Below are 18,922 nucleotides of genomic sequence, written 5' to 3'. Positions count from 1 at the left end.
GCCAGACAGTCACAGAATCTCTGTCTTTTCAAAACTCAGACTGCACCCACTTTATTTTCACACGTCGCTGCTTCAGGACAACACGTTCAATGGAAAGAGAAGGGGAGATTTGTTTTCATGTTGTGACTTGGCGGAGGGAAAGCACACTAAAAAGTGGAGGATTGGAGGGAATTTCTCAACATTCAGGAGCAACAGCAAGAAGCAAGAGACAGGGAGGAGAGAAAATAGTGCCAAAACAGAAGACTCTATCCTATAATAATATAGCATGAGGCAGGGATCTAACGCCTCATGCTTCATCCTTTTTGTTCCTCAGGTTGTAGAGCAAGTTCCATTTCTGGATCACTTTCTTCACTATACAGTACTGGTCACAGAACAGCAAAATGCTCCCTGGACTTGCATTAGGGACTTGTGAATTTGCATTTGATTTCAGGAGAGGATCTTCCAATATAAGGCAGTGTCTCACTTTTTAGAAGTGATGGGCTGCAACTGAAATAATGTATTCAAAACTTCAAATTTTTGAGTCGGGGTAGGTCTAGAGGGACTGCATTGCCAATGGTTTGGTTTTCAAAACAAAACCCCCGTTTATCAGGTTTTACAAAACGGTGAAGTAATGGCCTGTGATACACAGGAGGTCAGTCTAGTTGGTCCCATCTGGCCTTAAAGTATATGAAAATCCAAGACAGCCACATAATCAATTTCCAGGGGTGAACCAAACCTGGAACAATTTGTATGAACAACCCTTTAATTTGGAAGATAGGTGATTTAACAGCAGTGTGGGGAAAAACAGTGGAAACAGAAGTTGCTGGTAAAGATGTGACGTGGTGACAACCAAAATGATGGGTGTGTTAGCAGCAGTGATGGAAGCGGGCAGTAGAAGAAAGGAAGAATGTGTGAAGGAAAAAATGTTGTTCTTCATACTTTGTATCAACAGTAGTTGGTTTTATGTGTTAGAGGAAACTGAGCTAAAACGAATGGAACTATGAATATAGGGGACAGGGGAATGCATCGGAGTGACATTAGTGTGTAAATGGTACTTTAGGCCATAGGCAAGATAAAATCAACAAGAAGGAAGTGTTAAGAGAAGATGGAGACCCAGGACAGTGCCCTTGAGGCCTGATCGAAAAGCCACTGAAGTCAGCTGAAAGACTCTCATTCACTTCAAAAGGCTGTGGATCAGGCTTCAAGAGAGGAGGAGAGGGAGAAGGATAATAACCTAGGATACCTTGAAAGATCAGCTCAATAGGAAGAAAACCTTCTGAGGCTGAAAAGCCATGCTTGCTGCAGGGATGAAGGAGAAAGCAGAGAGTAATCCCAGTGCCAATTACAGCTTAGGTGCTCAGACAGGATGGTGTCAGAGAAGCATATAAGAACTAAGATATAGACAAGTGTAGTAACTCAAGCAGGGTAAGAAAAAAAGTGAAGGTTTGGGGCTTAGCCACAAGCATGCCATTGACCATGCTAGTGAAAGCCAGAAAAATGAAGCAAAAACCAGACTGAGAAGGATCAAGAATAGAACTGCAAGTGGGAGGAGAAAAGATATGACAACAGGTAGCTTGGTTCTGGGTTATAGACAACAATGGGAGAAGGGAAACCAGGCCATGAACTGGAACACTGGATACTGTCAGGAGAGGTTTGTTTAAGAATGTAGCCTTTTGAGAGGCTGGATGGACAGAGCTCAAGACATGAAAGGGGTGTAGTATGGGGACAGAGGGGAGAAGTGCTGATTGGAGAGAACACGGGTAAGGGGGAGCAGGAATGAGGGGAAGCAGTGGGAGGATGTGACTAGCTCTTCTCAGGAACAAACTAGGGTATTTATAAGGTGCCTTTCACATTGGAATTGAAGGTTTATCATCACTGGGAGGCATTTTGGTTGGTTGGTTTGTTTTTTTGCAGTGATGGAAATCTCTAGTGTGAATGTGATTCACTGGTGTAAAAAGTGATTTGTACTGGTGCAGCTTACTTTGGTCTCAAACCAGACCAAGGTATGTTGCGATGGTGCAAGACACTTTTTCCACTGGTGCAGCAGGTCTACATTAGGGACTTTTACCAGCGCTGCTATTTCAGTGATGCTACTCCAGTGAATAATCCCCAGACTAGAGAACCCAAGAGCCAGGAGGAATCAAAAGAAGAGAGAGATCAAAAAAATGAAATGAAAAGAAAGAAGTTAGACAGTGGATGAAAAAAGGTAGGGGAGGAAAAGAGGCCAAGGGCCTTGTGGATATTAGTCACTTTGTACAAAAAAATAATGGGTAAAGTCAGGAGAGGTGAAATTGGTGAGGACAGAGACATCAGGTCAGTGGAACAAAGGAATAACTGACTATGATAACAGAAGTAATTAGGGTGCAGAAAAGGGGCACAACCTAAATGCGTATAAAACAGATTTTAAAGCACAAAGGGTGTCTGTGTGCTGAGTTTTGTGCCAATGGCATTCTGGCTGGGGAAGATCAGTTCACTGCATTCAAAGAGCAGGGGTGAGCCAGGCCTCTGAGGAGGAAGAATTTGGGTTGTAAAGAGGAGCAGTGGAGTCACTGGGGAAATGCCAGGGTGGAACTAAATGAAAGGAAAAGTGATTCAGGCTCAAGGTAAGAAGAGAGGGAGTTCAAATGAAAGGAGAAATTAGAAGTAAATGCTCCCAGGGCAGAAAAAATGATTAGGAGAGTCAAGAGAAGAAAGGTTCCAGCCAGGAGTTGAGAGACAGTGGGGTCAGAGAGAGAAGAGGAAAGAAGGAAGAGATCAGAAAGGGAAGGAGTAGGGGAATTGGAAATACATAAATTCAAGTTATTACTGTCTCACCCCATATTACTCAAATGAACTCAGCTGGCAGGGACTTAGAAAGTGCAACAAATCACTGGCATCAGGCACAGTTTAACATTATGCAACCAGCCTCATTCTTCTGGTTTGTGGTAGCAGATAAATGGGCGACAGTCTGTTAAAACTGGCAGAGGGCTCCTAGGAAGCCATCTTTCTAGCTGAATCATGGAAAGGGTATCTCGTGATTGTAGGGATAGATGATGTAACCTGCTGGATATGTTCCCTGATCCTTTTCAAAGGAGCAGTGAGCTATCTGGCAGCACATTCCCCACCCTCACGTTATTCTGAAACATGCCACTCCGCATTGGTAGGCTGGTCCTTGTACCCTGACTGTCGCTAACACTGCTCCACTACCCTTCCTCCCAAGCCCAGCGCATGCCACCATTAATTATGCACGGGACTGTGCCCCAAACCTCTTGAAGTGGCAATAATTGGACTAGAAATATTGCAAGAACAACCTCCTCATGAGGGACTTCCTGGTTCAGTAGAGTCAGAAATAACCTTAGAGAAGGCCTTTTCCTTGGGGTATTCATGCCGTTCCACTCACAGATGCACAGCCAGAAGATGAAGAGAGGCCCAATATGAAAATTAGTGGGGGTGGAGATTCTGAACTACAAAATTATTAAGACTATTGTAGGCAAACTAAGAACAAAGCTTACCAAGTGGGTAAATTCCATTAAGAGTGATGGAAATTCTCCTATTCATTTTAAAGATACTTGATAGGACACACAGTAGGTTTGTTTTAAAGACATCTATTTAAGATTATGAGACCCTATCCCACTGTGGGAGCATTGCTGATAAAAAAAATTATTTGCCACTTGAACAACTTACATTCTGGCCCATGCACACGAAGGACATATTTAAGGACAAATGGACCTCTGTTCTGTGTTATTTTGGGAAAGAGAACATTGATTATTATGTAGCTTGCTCATCTGCAGACTATCATTCCTGTACCTGACCACTTCACTAATACATTCGCAGATGTGCTGATTGATTGTAATATCTATATCAGTACAGAAGTTCATATTTAAAACTTTGAGTCAGGCAGGCTGACCTGTATTATAAACACAGAATAAAGGTAACAAGTATTTTATTATATGTATTATGGTATCACCAAGAGGCCCCAATGGGACCATGGTCCTATTGTGCTAGGCACTATGCAAACATATAGTGTAAGAGAGTCCCTGCCCAGAGTTTAAATAAGCAAAGGAAGTATTATCCAATTTTACCAAAGGGGAACTGAACTGAGGCACCAATAGATTAAATGACTTGCCCCAGGTTATACAGGAAGTTTATGGCAGACTGTGAAACTGAACCCAAATCTCCAACCGGAACCTCCTCACCTCCATCCATCAGACAACTGATTGCTTTGCCTCATTGATATTATTGCCAATTTGTATGAGGGGTGGGTCCTGAGAATCCATTTGTGATGGGTTGCTCCCCCCTCACTCTGGGGTGGCCACCTGACGTACTGGGGTACCACTAAGCTCGGCTGTTCCACAAGACTGGGCTCCCTTACACTGTTTCTGCTGAGCCAGGCCCACAAGCCTCATCCAGCACACACACAGGTAGGGACACACCCAGCTGCAGAAAGACACAGACACTGGAATCAGCTCTGCATGGGAAGGCTCAGCTAGGGACTTGCCCAGCACTCAAGTGCACACTCGTTCTGGAATGCAAACCCCAAAATTGTATTGTCTTGCACTGCACAGAGAATTGTACAGCGTAAGCTCATGAAATTTGTCCCCTCCCTCAATATGAGGAAGATATGCACAGTTTTTTACCCACCCAGTTATGAATACCACAAACTAGTTTTAGAGAAAACAGAACAAGGAGTAATGGTCACAAGTTGCATTGGGGGAGGTTTAGGTTGGATATTAGGAAAAACTTTTTCAGTAGGAGGGTGGTGAAGCGCTGGAATGGATTACCTAGGAGGTAGTGGAATCTCCAACCTTAGAGGTTTTTAAGGTCAGGCTTGACGGAGGCCTGGCTGGGATGATTTATTTGGGTATTGGTCTTGCTTTGAGCAGGGGGTTGGAGTAGATGACCTCCTGAGGTCCCTTCCAACCCTGATATTCTATGATTCTATGAAAACAGAAACACGTTTATTAACTACACAAGATAGATTTAAATGATTATAAGGGATAGCAAACAGATCAAAGCAGATTACTGAATAAATGATGCAAACTAAGCTTAATACGGTAAAGAAACTCATTACAAGTAGTAATTTCTCACCCTAAATGTTGTTTTATGCATTTCTTTTGCAGGCCAGAAACCTTTTCCCGCCTTGGCTCAGCTCTTCTCCCTCCTCCATTTGTCCTTGTTTCTTAGATATTTCCATCAGTCATCTTGAGTGGGGATTCAGTGGAGACTGAATCTGGACTAACTCACTTCCCTGCCTTAAATAGGATTTACATATAGCTGGAATCCTTTATCCTTTGGTGTGATTCCCACTCCCCTCAGTGGAAAAATACTGGTATTCTATGACGGAGTCCAGTACCAGGTGACATGATCACATGACCCTGCAGTGTCAAAGCAGCCATGAGTCAAAGGCTGTTTGTAGTATCCCAGGAAGTTTCTCAGGAAGGTGGGAGATTAGCATCTTCAAAGACCTATTGTTCTCCCTAATGGTTTATTGACTTGTCTCCAACTAACCAGCCAGACTGATTGCATTTTGTCTGATGGGCATTCCCTGGGTGTACTTTTGTAGTACAGATGTATAGTCAATATTCCTAATTTTAGATAAAAAAATGATACATGCAGACAAATAGGATTCAGTAAGTCATAACCTTTCCAATGATACCTCACAAGACCCATCTTGCACAAAACATATCCTAGTTGTGCTATAATCATATTATAACCATATTTCTATGAGGAATATGGGACATAGTGTCACACCATTCACTTTTTTAATTTTAAATTTAGGGAGGATAGTGCCACTTGATTAATGGCAGCAAAGCATCATCAGTTTAAAAGAGATATGGATCCAATGACCATTCAGGCAAATGTTTGATCTGGAATGGACTCCAAATCATACTTGGGAAATCACTGCTATTTCTTGCCTTTTGGCTGAGAATATGAATATAAGTAATTTAATATCTAAATCAGCGGCTGCCATTAAAAGGTGAACAAGCACCACACAGTGTTATCATTGTATGCTAACTATTGGTAACTGCTGTGCTGACTTTTTAAGGTGGCCACTCTATGCTTTCCATTACAGTGGACGATAGTTGTGATGGAGTCTTTCCATTGACTGTGAACAGCGCTGGATCAGGCCTTACAGTCTAAATGTGAAGACTCAGTGATAGGCCAGCCTTTTCCAGCTCTAACTCTACAGGGATCCTATGTACTGTACCATATATTTCATATAGCATCTGATCTTGATTCTTCCTCAAGAGCTAGCTCAAGGCTCCAATATAACTTGGATCAGATCACACATGTCCAATTTAAATTCCCCTAACAAAAGACACAAGCTCTTTGGCTGAAATCTGCTTTTTCTGTCTGATTGACTTTCATTTCACACTTCTTTGTTTTAATTACATTTTAAGATTAAATACGGGGATTGTGGTTAGTTACATTCAGTGGATATTGTACTGACTAAAGGGTCATAGTAAAAAGGAAAAAAAAGTGTTTTCTCCCTAATTGTTGGCACAGTGACTATAACATGTGCAGTCAAGTGTTGAGTGACATTTAATACAAGTTTGGGTTGATTGTGATTAAAGGAAGACTTTGCTGAACGAAGTCTCCAGCTCAAAAGTTTGGGCTTTTTTTTTTTTTTAAAGCACACTGAGCCTAAGAAAAGCTGACTCTGCAAAGTTTTCCTGACTTTACTGATTGCAACCAATTACAAGATGGATGGCCTAGATTTCAAAGTATCAGTGTGCTGCAGCAGCTGGCCGAGTTTATCTTAGAAGGCCGGGAGGAAACATGATGGATTTTATCATTATTTTTATTAAGGCAGTAAAAGTCCTAGTTGGCTAGACAATAAGTGCTTTTAAAATAAATAAATAAATAATCAAACAAAGCTTTATGAGTTTAAGAACTTGATTGTTTTAATATCACTGACTGTTACTTTAATTTATGCTCATTCCCACTGCCAATGGGAAAGGCTCCCATGCAGATGCTATGGAGCGAAAAAGATACAATTGATCTTTTTTTCTTTCATCTCCAATGTGGCTTCAAGGAAAGATGTTACACATATTGGCAAATAAGACTGTGTTGGCATTTTTACAGTTTCATTCAGGACAAGCATGGTCCTACACAGAGAATTTGTAATGTTACATGGAGCCTTCCACGCCAGGTGTGTGTAACACACTCTGCAATATGTGGCCATCCATGTGAAGTTCTTTCTCCTACAAGCTTTGGATTTTCTCTTTCTGGACTCTGAAGAGGACGCTTAGAGAAGTCAGCCAGCAAACAGCGTGCTGCAAAAAGCAGAATGTGCCCTAGAAGATCCTGCATCCCATCACTTCCTTCATGCTGTGAAAACAATTTCACTGGTGAAATGCCAAGCCTATAGAAATCAGTTCTCGACCTGGGCAAAGTTCAAGGATGTGGGATCTAAGGCTTGATCTGTGTGCATCAGAGGCAACGTGCCGAAGGCATGAGGGTCATATGTCACCCCAGATATCTGCCAGGGTTTATATTTTTATTATTTCTTTTTTTGCAAGGAGTAGATTCAAAATACGTCCTTTCCCCCCATCAACAGTTACACGTCACCTCTGGTGCCCATCGGTACTCACAAAAAGCTATAGTCTGCCTTCTGGTGCTAACTTATGTAGTTAGTCTTTTAGCTCAATACTGAAGTTTAGGATTCAAATCCTACTTCTGATAGATGTTATAGTGACATTTATGTTTACCTTTAAAAAAAAACTAGGAAATTGTATTGAAAAAACTATATTAGAAGAATGTTATTTAGGCTGTAAAGTCAAAGTCAAGCACTCAAAAGTTAGGAGCAGATACAGATTCCAGGAAATGTTCATGCAACCTTAATTCTGCCCCTTCATGTATCTGCATTATGATACAATCTTTAATTATATGATCACATACTATTTTTTCCACAGGATGCCAGTCTCAGTGGACTGGCATGATGCACAAGGGAGAAGAATTATGGTGGCATAGACAACATTAAATCTGGTATTTCCTCACTTTTGAGTGCTTGAAACTTTACAACCTAAATAACATTTTGTTAACATAGATTCTTGTGTGTAATCTAAACAAAAATAGATTAAATGAACTGTGAAACGTTATTACTATATCAGAGGGGTAGCCATGTTAGTCTGGATCTGTAGAAGTAGCAAAGAGTTCTGTGGCACCTTATAGACTAACAAACGTCTATAAGGTGCCACAGAACTCTTTGCCATTATTACTATGAGTTCTCTTTAGACATCTAAATACAGATACAAAATTTTCAGCGTTAAGGAATAAACCAGTCAAAATAAATTACAAAATCCACAATAGAAATTACAATCAAGAGGTTGGAAAAGTTAAAATGGATAATAGAAAGGTAATAACTATTACTGCATAGCAGCACTATTCTTGTGTATGAAATTATGTATTTTCTGATAAGTTAGTCCAGATTTGTGTTTCTGGAGAGTGGGAAGTTTTCCATAATTGACTGAATGATCTCATCTTTCTGCTCACGAAGGAGCTGATTCTGTAATCTCTCAGGAAGGTGCTGAGCATTCTCAATAGGACTTGAAGTTGATCAGAACCTCAGACAACTAAGCCTTTATTTCAAAGTGTAATCAAGCCTTATTTATATGAATTGTGATGGCTCTTCTAAGCAAAGCACTACAACTCCCATCAGCCCCCTCCACCGTGCCCGTTCCTTTCCCTGGCCATATAAGGGGAATGATCCTGAACTAGGAAATGACTGGGCGCTGGGTGAAATCAGCAATTGCATGACAAGGAGAGAACTGCTGGGAAAAGGGTTACCATATGTCCAGGTTTCCCCGGACAAAGCCTCTCTTTTGAGTCTTGTTTCTCTGTCCGGGGTGAATTTTAAAATTAACAGGAAATGTCCTAGGTTTTTGCAGAACAGACAAGCCGCAGCTCAGAATGAGCCCCAATTGGCCTGCTTCCCATGCTCTGCATCCACAGCTGATTGATCCATTCCCCTTCAGGGCCAGCCTTAGGATTTATGGTGCCCTAGGCGAGATTATTAAACTGGTGCCCCTGTGCCTGATCTGCTCTTAGCAACACAAACATAAGCTTACAGTATTGGAAAACTTGCCACATTCACGTTATTGAAACCAGTTTAATTTAATTAAGCACACTGTAATGCTGATGGACTAGCACTAAAGAAGCAGCACTATAGAAAAAATTCTGATATGACAGAATGATGCAAATAATATATTTTTTTAATTTATCAAAATTTTATTGGAAATTTATAAGAAGAGGTATTGAAACAAAGATTTGTTTTTAATTAAAAGCAATCTTTCTGGCTTTTTTGGCTGCAAAATCAGTAATAATGTCATCGTATGACAAAGACAAAGTCGTGTCTTGTTCGATTGCAAGAATAGCAAGACCAGTTAAGCGTTCCTGACTCATTGTAGAGCAGAGATAGTTTTTAATGAGCTTTAGTTTTGAGAAACTCCGTTCTCCTGATGCTACTGTTACAGGAATTGTCAGTAGAATATGAGTGGCAATGTACACATTAGGATATATGTCAACAAGTTTGCGGGTATGAATAAACTGTACAATGTCCATCACCGATTTTGCATGTGGCAACATTGATGACAGTGCACTCAATTCTTCGTACAGTTCAAGTCCATTTAAATCAAAACTATCACCGTGCTTCAGGAGGCTCTCTAGGTTCTTGCACTTTGTCATTAGTTGCTCTTGTTTCACTATTTCGTTGAATTTAGTTATGTCATACAAAAATCCAAACTGTTCATGGTGTACTTGCAAGGTATTAAACCTTTCATCAACAGCAGTTACTGCTTTATCCATCACAACAACAAAAATTCAACCTCAAATTTCTTTTCTGGATCGTCTATGGGCTCATCTGCTCCTTCATATTCCATTTCTCGTTTTTTCCTTGAAACTCGTGTCACATTCGCACATGGAAATTTTGGTTCTACACCGAGTGCCTGTGCAAGCTCTCTTGCTGTAACCTGTGCTTCTTTGAATCCATGTTCTCTGTATTTCACTAAAAAGTCTTGTGTGTTGTTTAGTAAGGTAAGTGTTGAATCAAGCTGTATCATTGGACTCTGCATTATTTTGCTTACACTTGAGATTTTAACAAGAATGTCATACCAGATTACGACAGATGTTAGAAACTTGAAGCTGGATATTTCAGAGGCCAGTGACTGTGCTTCACTTTTAGCTTTTGGATCTCTGGCTTCTTCCGAAATAGCAACCCCAATGCTTCATAAACTTCCTCAGATTGATATCTCAACGTTTTTACACTTTCTACTCTGCTTTCCCAGCGTGTCTCAAATAGAGGCTTAATAGTAATACCATTGACATGTGCTTTGAATATTTGCCATCGTTGAGTAGAAGCTGAAAAGAGCACGTAAATGCGTTGCAGCAAACCAAAAAAAGATATAGCTTCTACAGAAGACTTGGCCATATCACACAATATCAAATTAAGGCTGTGGCATGCACATGGAACAAAAAAGGCTCTTGGATTTTCTCTCAGCAGTCTAGCTTGCACGCCAGAAATGCATCCTTTCATATTGGCGCCATTATCATAGCCTTGTCCTCGAATGTTCATTATGGACAATCCCATTTGTTTTAGTTCATCAAGGAGAGTTTGAAGAAGTCCAAAACCTGTAGTGTCTTGTACTTCTAAAAATGTGATAAACAATTCCTTAACTGTAATCTGTGCTGAATCACTAATGTCGACAAATCTCACTGTTAATGACATCTGTTCTTGATGACTTATGTCTGGAGTGCAATCTAGAATTACGGCAAAATATTTTGCCAAAGTAACCAATGAAACAATTTTGTCTCTCACTTTATTACTCATTAGCATGATCAGTTCATTTTGAATTCTTGGTCCCAAATAGTGGTCATGTATTTCATTTTCAGTTACTCTTCGGAGATGTTCACTCATCACTGTGTCAAATTTTCCCAGCAGTTGTACAAGGCCCAAAAAATTTCCATTTTGGGGCTGGAATAATTTCTCAACGCTTCCTCTAAAAGCAAGATTGTTTGTTGATAGATATTTAACAATAGATAATAGACGTTCAAGAACACAACGCCAATGCTGCTTTTCTGATTCCAGCAATCTTTGATTTTGGGCATCAAGAGTTGTCTGATTTTTTAACTTTACACTCAGCTCACACCATTTGTGCATACTTTCAATGTGGTATTGTGCCTTTTCATGTTGTGGTAATATGTGACTAAGATTTTTCCAATCATTAATACCCATGGTTGCTATCTTAAAATTGCAACTATTGAAAATCTTGCATGGGAAACAAAATACAGCATCCTTGCATTTAGAGTACACAAGCCACCGTCTGTTGACAATTTCACCATTAGAAAGTCTTTTGTAGTAATTGTTTTTTGTGAATTTCCTACCTCTAATGTCTTTAGGATATTCAAGACCTTCTATTCTCACAGGGCCTTTCTCAAGTATAATGGCACAGTATTCGTTGTTTAAAGATTGCGGCCATGTGCCAATGTCATCTATATCCCATGCTAGTACAGTTTCAACTGTTTTAATTTCTTGTTTTGTGTCTGCATCTGTTTCAAATGATTGTTCTGTGTGTTCTTGCGTTTCTTGAGCTTCATCTGCACAAAAATTTTCTTGGGAAGTTACATGATGATCTTGATCAACTTAGTTGTTTTCATGATGTACAAACTTAAGTATAGAACCCTTCTGTGCTTCTACAGCTAATCCTATTTCATTTTTCCGTTCTCTTTTTTGTGACCCAGAAGGTTGTTTTCGATAGGACATAACTTATAAGGGTGTTTTTTAAAGAAATAACTGTTTAAATTATTGTTATTATCAGAAATATTATTTAAAATAGCTAATATAGGATAGCCGTGAGCCTGTGAACTTGAGCTAGTGCGAAGACTGAGACACAGTAGAGTTGGAAACTCATGTCATTTTTACAAAGCCACTTTTTAGTTTTAAATGTATAATGGGCATCAGTCTTAACGTTACTTACAACTCTATATCAGCTTTATACTGTAAATAGATCAATGGCATTATCCAGTTTAATAAGCTGGGTTTCCAAACAGTGGGAAAATATAACCCTAGTTTTACTCCTAGCTAAAGCACAAAGTGACCAAAATGAAGTCAGCACAGAATCATCTCATCTAGATTAAGGTAGCACAGAAATGTTACAGAAGCCCTGTTGTGCCTTATTTTTGTTTGGAAAGACATTAGCAATAGCAGCACATTCATGTGATAAAATAATGATAAATCACTGCCTCTAAAGTTCCATCAAAAACTGACATTTTCACAGCTCTAGCATGATCTGCTGTACAGATTCTTCACAAAGAAGTGTCCCTGGCCTTTTTAACTCATATTAACTATGTATTTACTTATGAAAGTTGGAGAAAACATTGTGAAAAAGTAAAACATTGGCTGCCCAACTTCTGGGCTGGCAAAAGTTATACTGACTCACAGGGGAAAAAAAAAGGCAGGAGAAGCTTAGTACAACATATGGTCACTCTATTCCAGGGGTCGGCAACCTTTCAGAAGTGGTGTGCCAAGTTCACTGTAATTTAAGGTTTCTCGTGCCAGTAATACATTTTAATGTTTGTAGAAGGTTTCTCTCTATGTCTATATTATATAAATAAACTATTGTTATTATCTGAGGTCTTGGCTCTATGTCACTGCCAGCTGAGTAAATGAAACCCCAAACTGGCAGCGGGCTAAGCGGGGCTGGTGGCTGGAAACCTAGACAAAGATCCCAGGCCCTGCTCAGGCCGCTGCTGGTCTGGGGTTCTGACCACCAACTCCTGCCCACTACCGGCCTGGGATTCTGCTCACCCAGGCTGGCAGGAGGCAGAGTGGGGCTGGCGGCTGAGCTCCTGACTGGCAAGGGGCCGGCAGCCGGAACCCCGGAGTAGCAGTAGGCTGAGTGCTGCTGGCACCCCAGACTGGCAGCAGACTGAGCCACTCAACCCCCCACCGGCCCTGCTCAGCCCGCCACCAGCCCACTCAGCCCACTGCCGGCTGAGTGAATGGAACCCCAGGCTGACAGCAGGTTGAGTGGTTCAGCTGGCCTGCTCAGCCCACGGCCAGCCTGGGGTTCCTTGGGGGTCCCCAGGCCAGCAGCAGGTGCTGAGAGGGGCCGATGGCTGGTATCCCAGCTGGCAATAAGGCAGCAGCCGGAACCCCAGAGCAGTGATGGGCTGAGCCGCTCAGCCTGCTGCTGCATACCATCAAAAATCAGCTCACCTGCCACCTTTGACACGTGTGCCGTAGGTTGCCGACCCCTGCTTTATACACTAGTAAGGAGATGAGCATATTAGTTGTTGGAGGGCTCTTATCAGGAGTAACAGGCTATAGGAAAGTCAGTCAACATTTTTTGTTTCTCTGATGAAAACTGGCCCACTCCCTGCCTCAAACCAAACATGTCACTAATAATTGTCAACAACTTAATTTTCTGTTTTTGGCTATTGATTTTTTTTTAAAAAAAATATTGAAATTGGATTCAGAATTGTTAGCAAGAATTTTTGGCAAATAAAGTTGTTAAATGACAATCTAAATGGCAACACAGTACTGCTTTCATGCTTGGCTCACCCCCCCAGCCTGCTGGTCCAACAGCTGCAGTAGAGGAGGAGATAGGTGGAAAACTGCAGGACCCCAAAATCCACCTCTTGGGGTGCAGAGTGGCAACAGCAGCAGCAAACCCTCAGGTCCAATCACACGCTAATGGGCACCACCACCAGCCTTATGGACCATGGTGAAGTTAGCACAGCATCTGATCTCAGGGACGGGGCACCCATGGAGCCACAGCAGCTCATCCTGCCCTGTGCAGCTCCCCCCGGATGAGATGGATCGCTGGCAGCTGCCAGCCCGGGGGAGAGGCACTCCCCAGCTAGGGTGGCCAGATCCAGATGTCCTGATTTTATAGGGCCAGTCCCGATATTTGGGGCTTTGTCTTATATAGGCACCAATTACCTCCACCTAGAGTGACCAGACAGAAAGTGTGAAAAACCAGGACAGGGATGGGGGGGGGGTAAAAGGAGCCTATATAAGAAAAAGACCCCAAAATTGGGACTGTCCCTATAAAATAGGGATATCTGATCACTGTACCCCAATCCCCTATCCTGATTTTTCACACATCTGGCTAACCCCAGCCAAGCCCTGTGTGACATTCCAATCCTGGCTGCCTGCCGAGGAAGTGAGTTACTTTCACTTTCATTCCTCAGCAGGCAGCCAGCCAGCCTCCTCCTCTCACCTATCCTCCAGCACCTCACCCAACCCAGCCCTGACAGAGGGGAGGGAGGAGAGAGAGTGGGGTGCTCCTGGGGAGGAGGGAGAAAGGAGGGGGTGCTCCGTGGGGCAGGGGGGAGAAGAATGGATGTTATGGGAGACAACAAAGGATACTGGTACCAGAGCCACAGAGCCTGCCTCACCTCACCTCAGCCGGGGGGAAAGAGTCACACTCACAGGTGAGCTCCTTCCCCAAGCCCTACCCCCTCCCCTTCCCAGAGACCCCAGCAGCCAATCCCATTCCTCAGACTGTGCTGCATTCGGCTCTCTCTAGGACCCAGCAGCCCTGCTTCTGCACTGTCTGGGCTGCCTGCAGAGCGGTGCCCCCAGGCAGAGTGAGGCCCTACGCGGCTGCCTATTCTGCCTATGCCTAAGGACGGCCCTGTTCCCCTTCAAGCCACAGTTGCCAGATTCTATCCATCAGGCGCTGATTGACAGCTGTCGCTGCATCCTGAGCTTGCACCAGTTGCCCTGCCACCGTGACAGGGAGCGACACTGCCCCCCACCTCCAGGAAGTACTCTTGCCATAGGTACCCCCTCCTGTAACATTCGTGGGGTTCATTAAATAACAACCGAGTGGATGAGAAAGGAATAAAACTTTAATAAAACAAACTGGAGAGCTTCGGCAGTGTGCTGCACACAGCCATGCCGTGTTCCCAACCCTCGCCTCCAGGGCACCTTTCCAAATTCTTATGTTCATAGTACTGCCCCTTATGAGGGAGCATCTCTAAATAATAATCTTCTGTAAACTTCTACATCTCCAACTTCCCCTTCCCTCCTCACCCTCTTTCCACCAATCCCCCCAAGCTCCTCCTCCCCTCCGACAGTGTCCTCTTTTGGGAAAGCTGAAATATGGTATCCTTCATCAGGCAGGAATCCCTGGGAATGATGTGCAGAGCCATGTGTGGACAGGCTGACTGCCAGCCACGATGGGTGGGTGCAGGTCTGTGCAGGGCTGATTGGGGAGCAGGAGCAGCTGGGCAAGGAGTTACTGCAGGTGGGCCCAATGAGAGACAATAAATGTGCCTGGCCTTAAAACCTGTAAGCTCCTGTTTGCTTGAATACAGGCTGGGCTGGAAAGGGCACCGAGGCCTGAAGAGCCCAGACTCTTGACTGGACTGCCCCAGGGGCCCAAACATTTACTGCTACTGCTCACTTTGAACTGTAACTGTGTGAGCCTCCGTACCTGGGCATTTGCAACCTCTCCCTTTCCTGCCAGCCCTTGGAGCCATGTGTCTGAGCAGTTACACTACGGGCACCTTGGGATCTTGTGTACTGAGCAATCCTAACAGTTACGGAATAATCCCACTGATCCAGCGACACTAGTTCAACTTCCAAGGTAAATAGATAGTTACATCTCCACCCATCCACTTCTGGGTTCTTATTTAGATTTATAATTCCTGCCTCCCCACCCCCTCCCCCTGCAGACTCTCAGAAGCAACTTTCAGAATGCTTAGTATGTGAAAGACCATCTGCCTATCAAGGTGGGGGTATGATGTGCCAGGGGTATTGCACCTTTTTGAAAAACAGTGAGCTCTGTGATTTCTGCAAAGACTGTGTAGCAGTGAACTGAAAACAGATGTCTGGAATGGAGCATTCTATTTGTTCTAGTCTATGTTTCTGTTCTGGGTTCTTTCTTATATACTCTTATCACTGTAGGATCTGAAGGCTTTCCTGCAGCACATTAGGCAACAGCCCAGATGCTCAAAAGGTGGAGTTAGGCACCTAAATACCTTTGAGGATCTTGGCCAAGATGGCCAACACCTGTCACATGAGGTTTGTTCTTATGCTGATCCTCTCCTGAATAGGAGATGTGTAGTGTTTGGTAGTGGGAGGGTTTTATTTTGTGGATCTTTTTTAATGTACACACTGTTCTGTGTTCACATGCTTTGTTGGGAATGGACTCTTATACAGAAGAACTGTACCTCTACTCTTATTCTTGACAGAGTTCCATAGAATTTAAAAGAAATTAAATTGCTTTACAACTTTAGAGTGAATTTTGTAATAGTTAAACCCTATAGAAATAATACCATTCTTTATTGAGTTCTATAGGTTTTCAAAGTTGTTCTATAGAACCCTATTGATTTAATCCCTATTTGAGTCAATAGGACTTTTGGTGGCACCTTAAAGACTAACAGATTTATTAGATGCTGAAGAAGTGGGTTTTTTACCCTTGAAAGCTTATGCCGAAATAAATCTGTTACTCTTTAAGGTGCCACCAGACTCCTCATTGTTTTTGTGGATACAGACTAACACGGCTACCCCTCTGATAACAGGACTTTTCTATACCCTTTCTCGCTCTTCACGGTCTTCTGAGTTCTTCCCTAAATATGGTGCCATCTACTGAATTCTTTGGATATTGCAAGGTAGAAATGAATTCTCTTATCACCAATTTTCCTATCTTTAAGCTGAAAAGTGACTCCCCATCCCCCCACCCCGCATTTTTTGTGTAGGAACAACAGTGTCTAGGTTCTTGGTACAGGTATTATGTAGTCCCCACTTTCCTGTCCCCAAGAGTTTATATCTATTGCTACATTTGTTTAAGAATAAATATTTCCTCCAATATATTTACACACAAGTGAACCAAAAAATCTGACGTCTACTGTATTAAAGTGCACTGAATATTTAGGAATATAATAACAACAATGGGGATTGCTGAGAGCAGCAATACTTTTAACCCTTTTTATCTCTATTAAAAATAGAGACAAAGGCAAGTAAGAAGTGTGACATTTCTTCATCCTAAATTAGGAAATGTAAGACTAAATTTACCAGTGTTCCTTCAGTTTACCTTTGTAATACCAGGCCTACAAGACATGGCTGAATTCACTAGAAGATGCCTCTCTTTTATGGCATCTTCCACCTGAAGAACTCAAATGACGTTAATGAGTCTCTGAGGCAGGGAAGAAATAATCCCATATTACAGATGGCAAAACTAAAGCACAGAGTGGTTAAATCCCTTAGCTTGAAGTCTTACAGCAAAACCTACATTTCTCAGACCCATGTCTTAACTACAAGACCACTTACAAATCTCATACTCCAGAAGACTTATCCAAGCTGCCCTAACAAGTCCCATGCGTGATTCACTAGTTACTAGGGTTGCTAACCTTCTAGGATTGCCCTGGAGTCTCCAGGAATTAAAGATTAATCTTTAATTAAAGATTATGTCATCTGATGAAACCTCCAGGAATATGTCCCACCAAAGCTGGCAACCCTGTTAGTTACTGAGTTATGTTGTTTCAGTAGAACTGGATAAATTACTCATTTGTAAAGTAAGGATTTTGAGAGACAAGAACCACTTTTGTTAAGATGACGTGGAAGGCCAGTTAAATTCCCCACCCGTACATTTTGAAAATCTTGCCAGCTCCCGCACCAGAGCCATAAGGTTTAGTAGACTCAGCGCACAACAGGCATACAGCAAATAAGCTTCAGCCCCAGGATTGGAACTGGGGCCTTAGTTCATCATTAGAACACTTCAGAAGTGCAGGTTTATAGCAGGGAACCTGCAAGGAAGCCTAGGCACAAATGGCTTTAACCTTCCACTGCTGGAGCTAGTAAGGAATGTTTTTCTGTGATCTCCATGCTATGCATTTAAAACACAAATGCTGGTCATTAAACAAATGGACTCAAGCTAATTAAATCAATAGCCCAAGCAAATTAGTTTTTCAAGTGTACGTTTTATTAAGCATTATTTTATTTTACTGTGAAGCTATTACAGGGATAAATAGTGAGGTAGCTTCGTGAATTGAACATGATACACAAAGCCTCCTGGGGATTTTGGTTGTTTCCAATCCAGTGATATTAAGTCTATTACTCAATTAAGCACTTTATACAGTATGCACTCCTGTGTTAACATGGACTTACATAAAACAAGATCATTGTCTGTGATGCATTACACGCAGCCATTTTGTTATAGATGAATCAGTAGAAGTTAGACCATGTAAAGTTGTTCTAAGACTCCGTATACAGGCATGCACTGCATACCTGCTTTAGTTCAAGTACTGGAGTACTGAATTATGTCCTTTTTAACCTCCTCCCTCCTGTCTCTCTATCTCTAGGGACTAGTATAAAGTAAATTCATTTTCTCAAATGGCACCTAGATTATAGAGTCACTGAGCGATCTGCTTTGCAGGTAGCGAGAGCCATGATTTCAAAATTAACCAAGTCTCACTGACAAATCTCATACTTATGACTGGGCAACTGAGCACTTCCGTGCCCATTTGTGGATGCAGATTGTCATTTGCCAGTATATGTGTGGGTCCATACATAGACTCATAGACTCATAGGTCAGAAGGGACCAATCTGATCATCTAGTCTGACCTCCTGCACAAAGCAGGCCACAGAACCCCACCCATCCAATTTTATAACAAACCCTATCCCAGGACCGAGTTATTGAAATCCTCAAAAGTGGTTTGAAGACCTCAAGCTGCAGAGAAACCACCAGCAAGCGACCCGTGCCCCACGCTGCAGGGGAAGGCGAAAAACCTGAGGACACAGGGGCTTAACAGCCATCCTCCTGCTAATGAGGCTCTCTGCTCTTAAGCCTCAGAGCAGTTGCTGCACAGGAGTAACTAGGTGGCATTGCAGCAGTTCTCTGATGCAGGATTGAGTCCTCTTTGCCTCCCATCTCATAGCACTCCCGACCTGCTCTGTGGAACGTCCATGCCCCCAGCAAAGACAGAGTTTGAGAGAGGCATTTGGTTTACACTG

At 42.4% G+C, this 18,922-nt stretch overlaps 1 pseudogene; it reads right to left on the bottom strand.

Annotated features, from left to right (window-relative positions):
- Window positions 1–286: 286 nt before the first annotated feature.
- Window positions 287–11,359, bottom strand: LOC127046018 (zinc finger MYM-type protein 1-like; annotated as a pseudogene).
- Between the last annotated feature and the right edge of the window lie 7,563 nt (window positions 11,360–18,922).

Source organism: Gopherus flavomarginatus, chromosome 2 (assembly GCF_025201925.1).
Source record: "Gopherus flavomarginatus isolate rGopFla2 chromosome 2, rGopFla2.mat.asm, whole genome shotgun sequence".
NCBI lineage: Eukaryota > Metazoa > Chordata > Testudines > Testudinidae > Gopherus > Gopherus flavomarginatus.
Note: the sequence above shows the minus strand (reverse complement) of the source record. Positions and strands in the feature narration are given on the sequence as shown.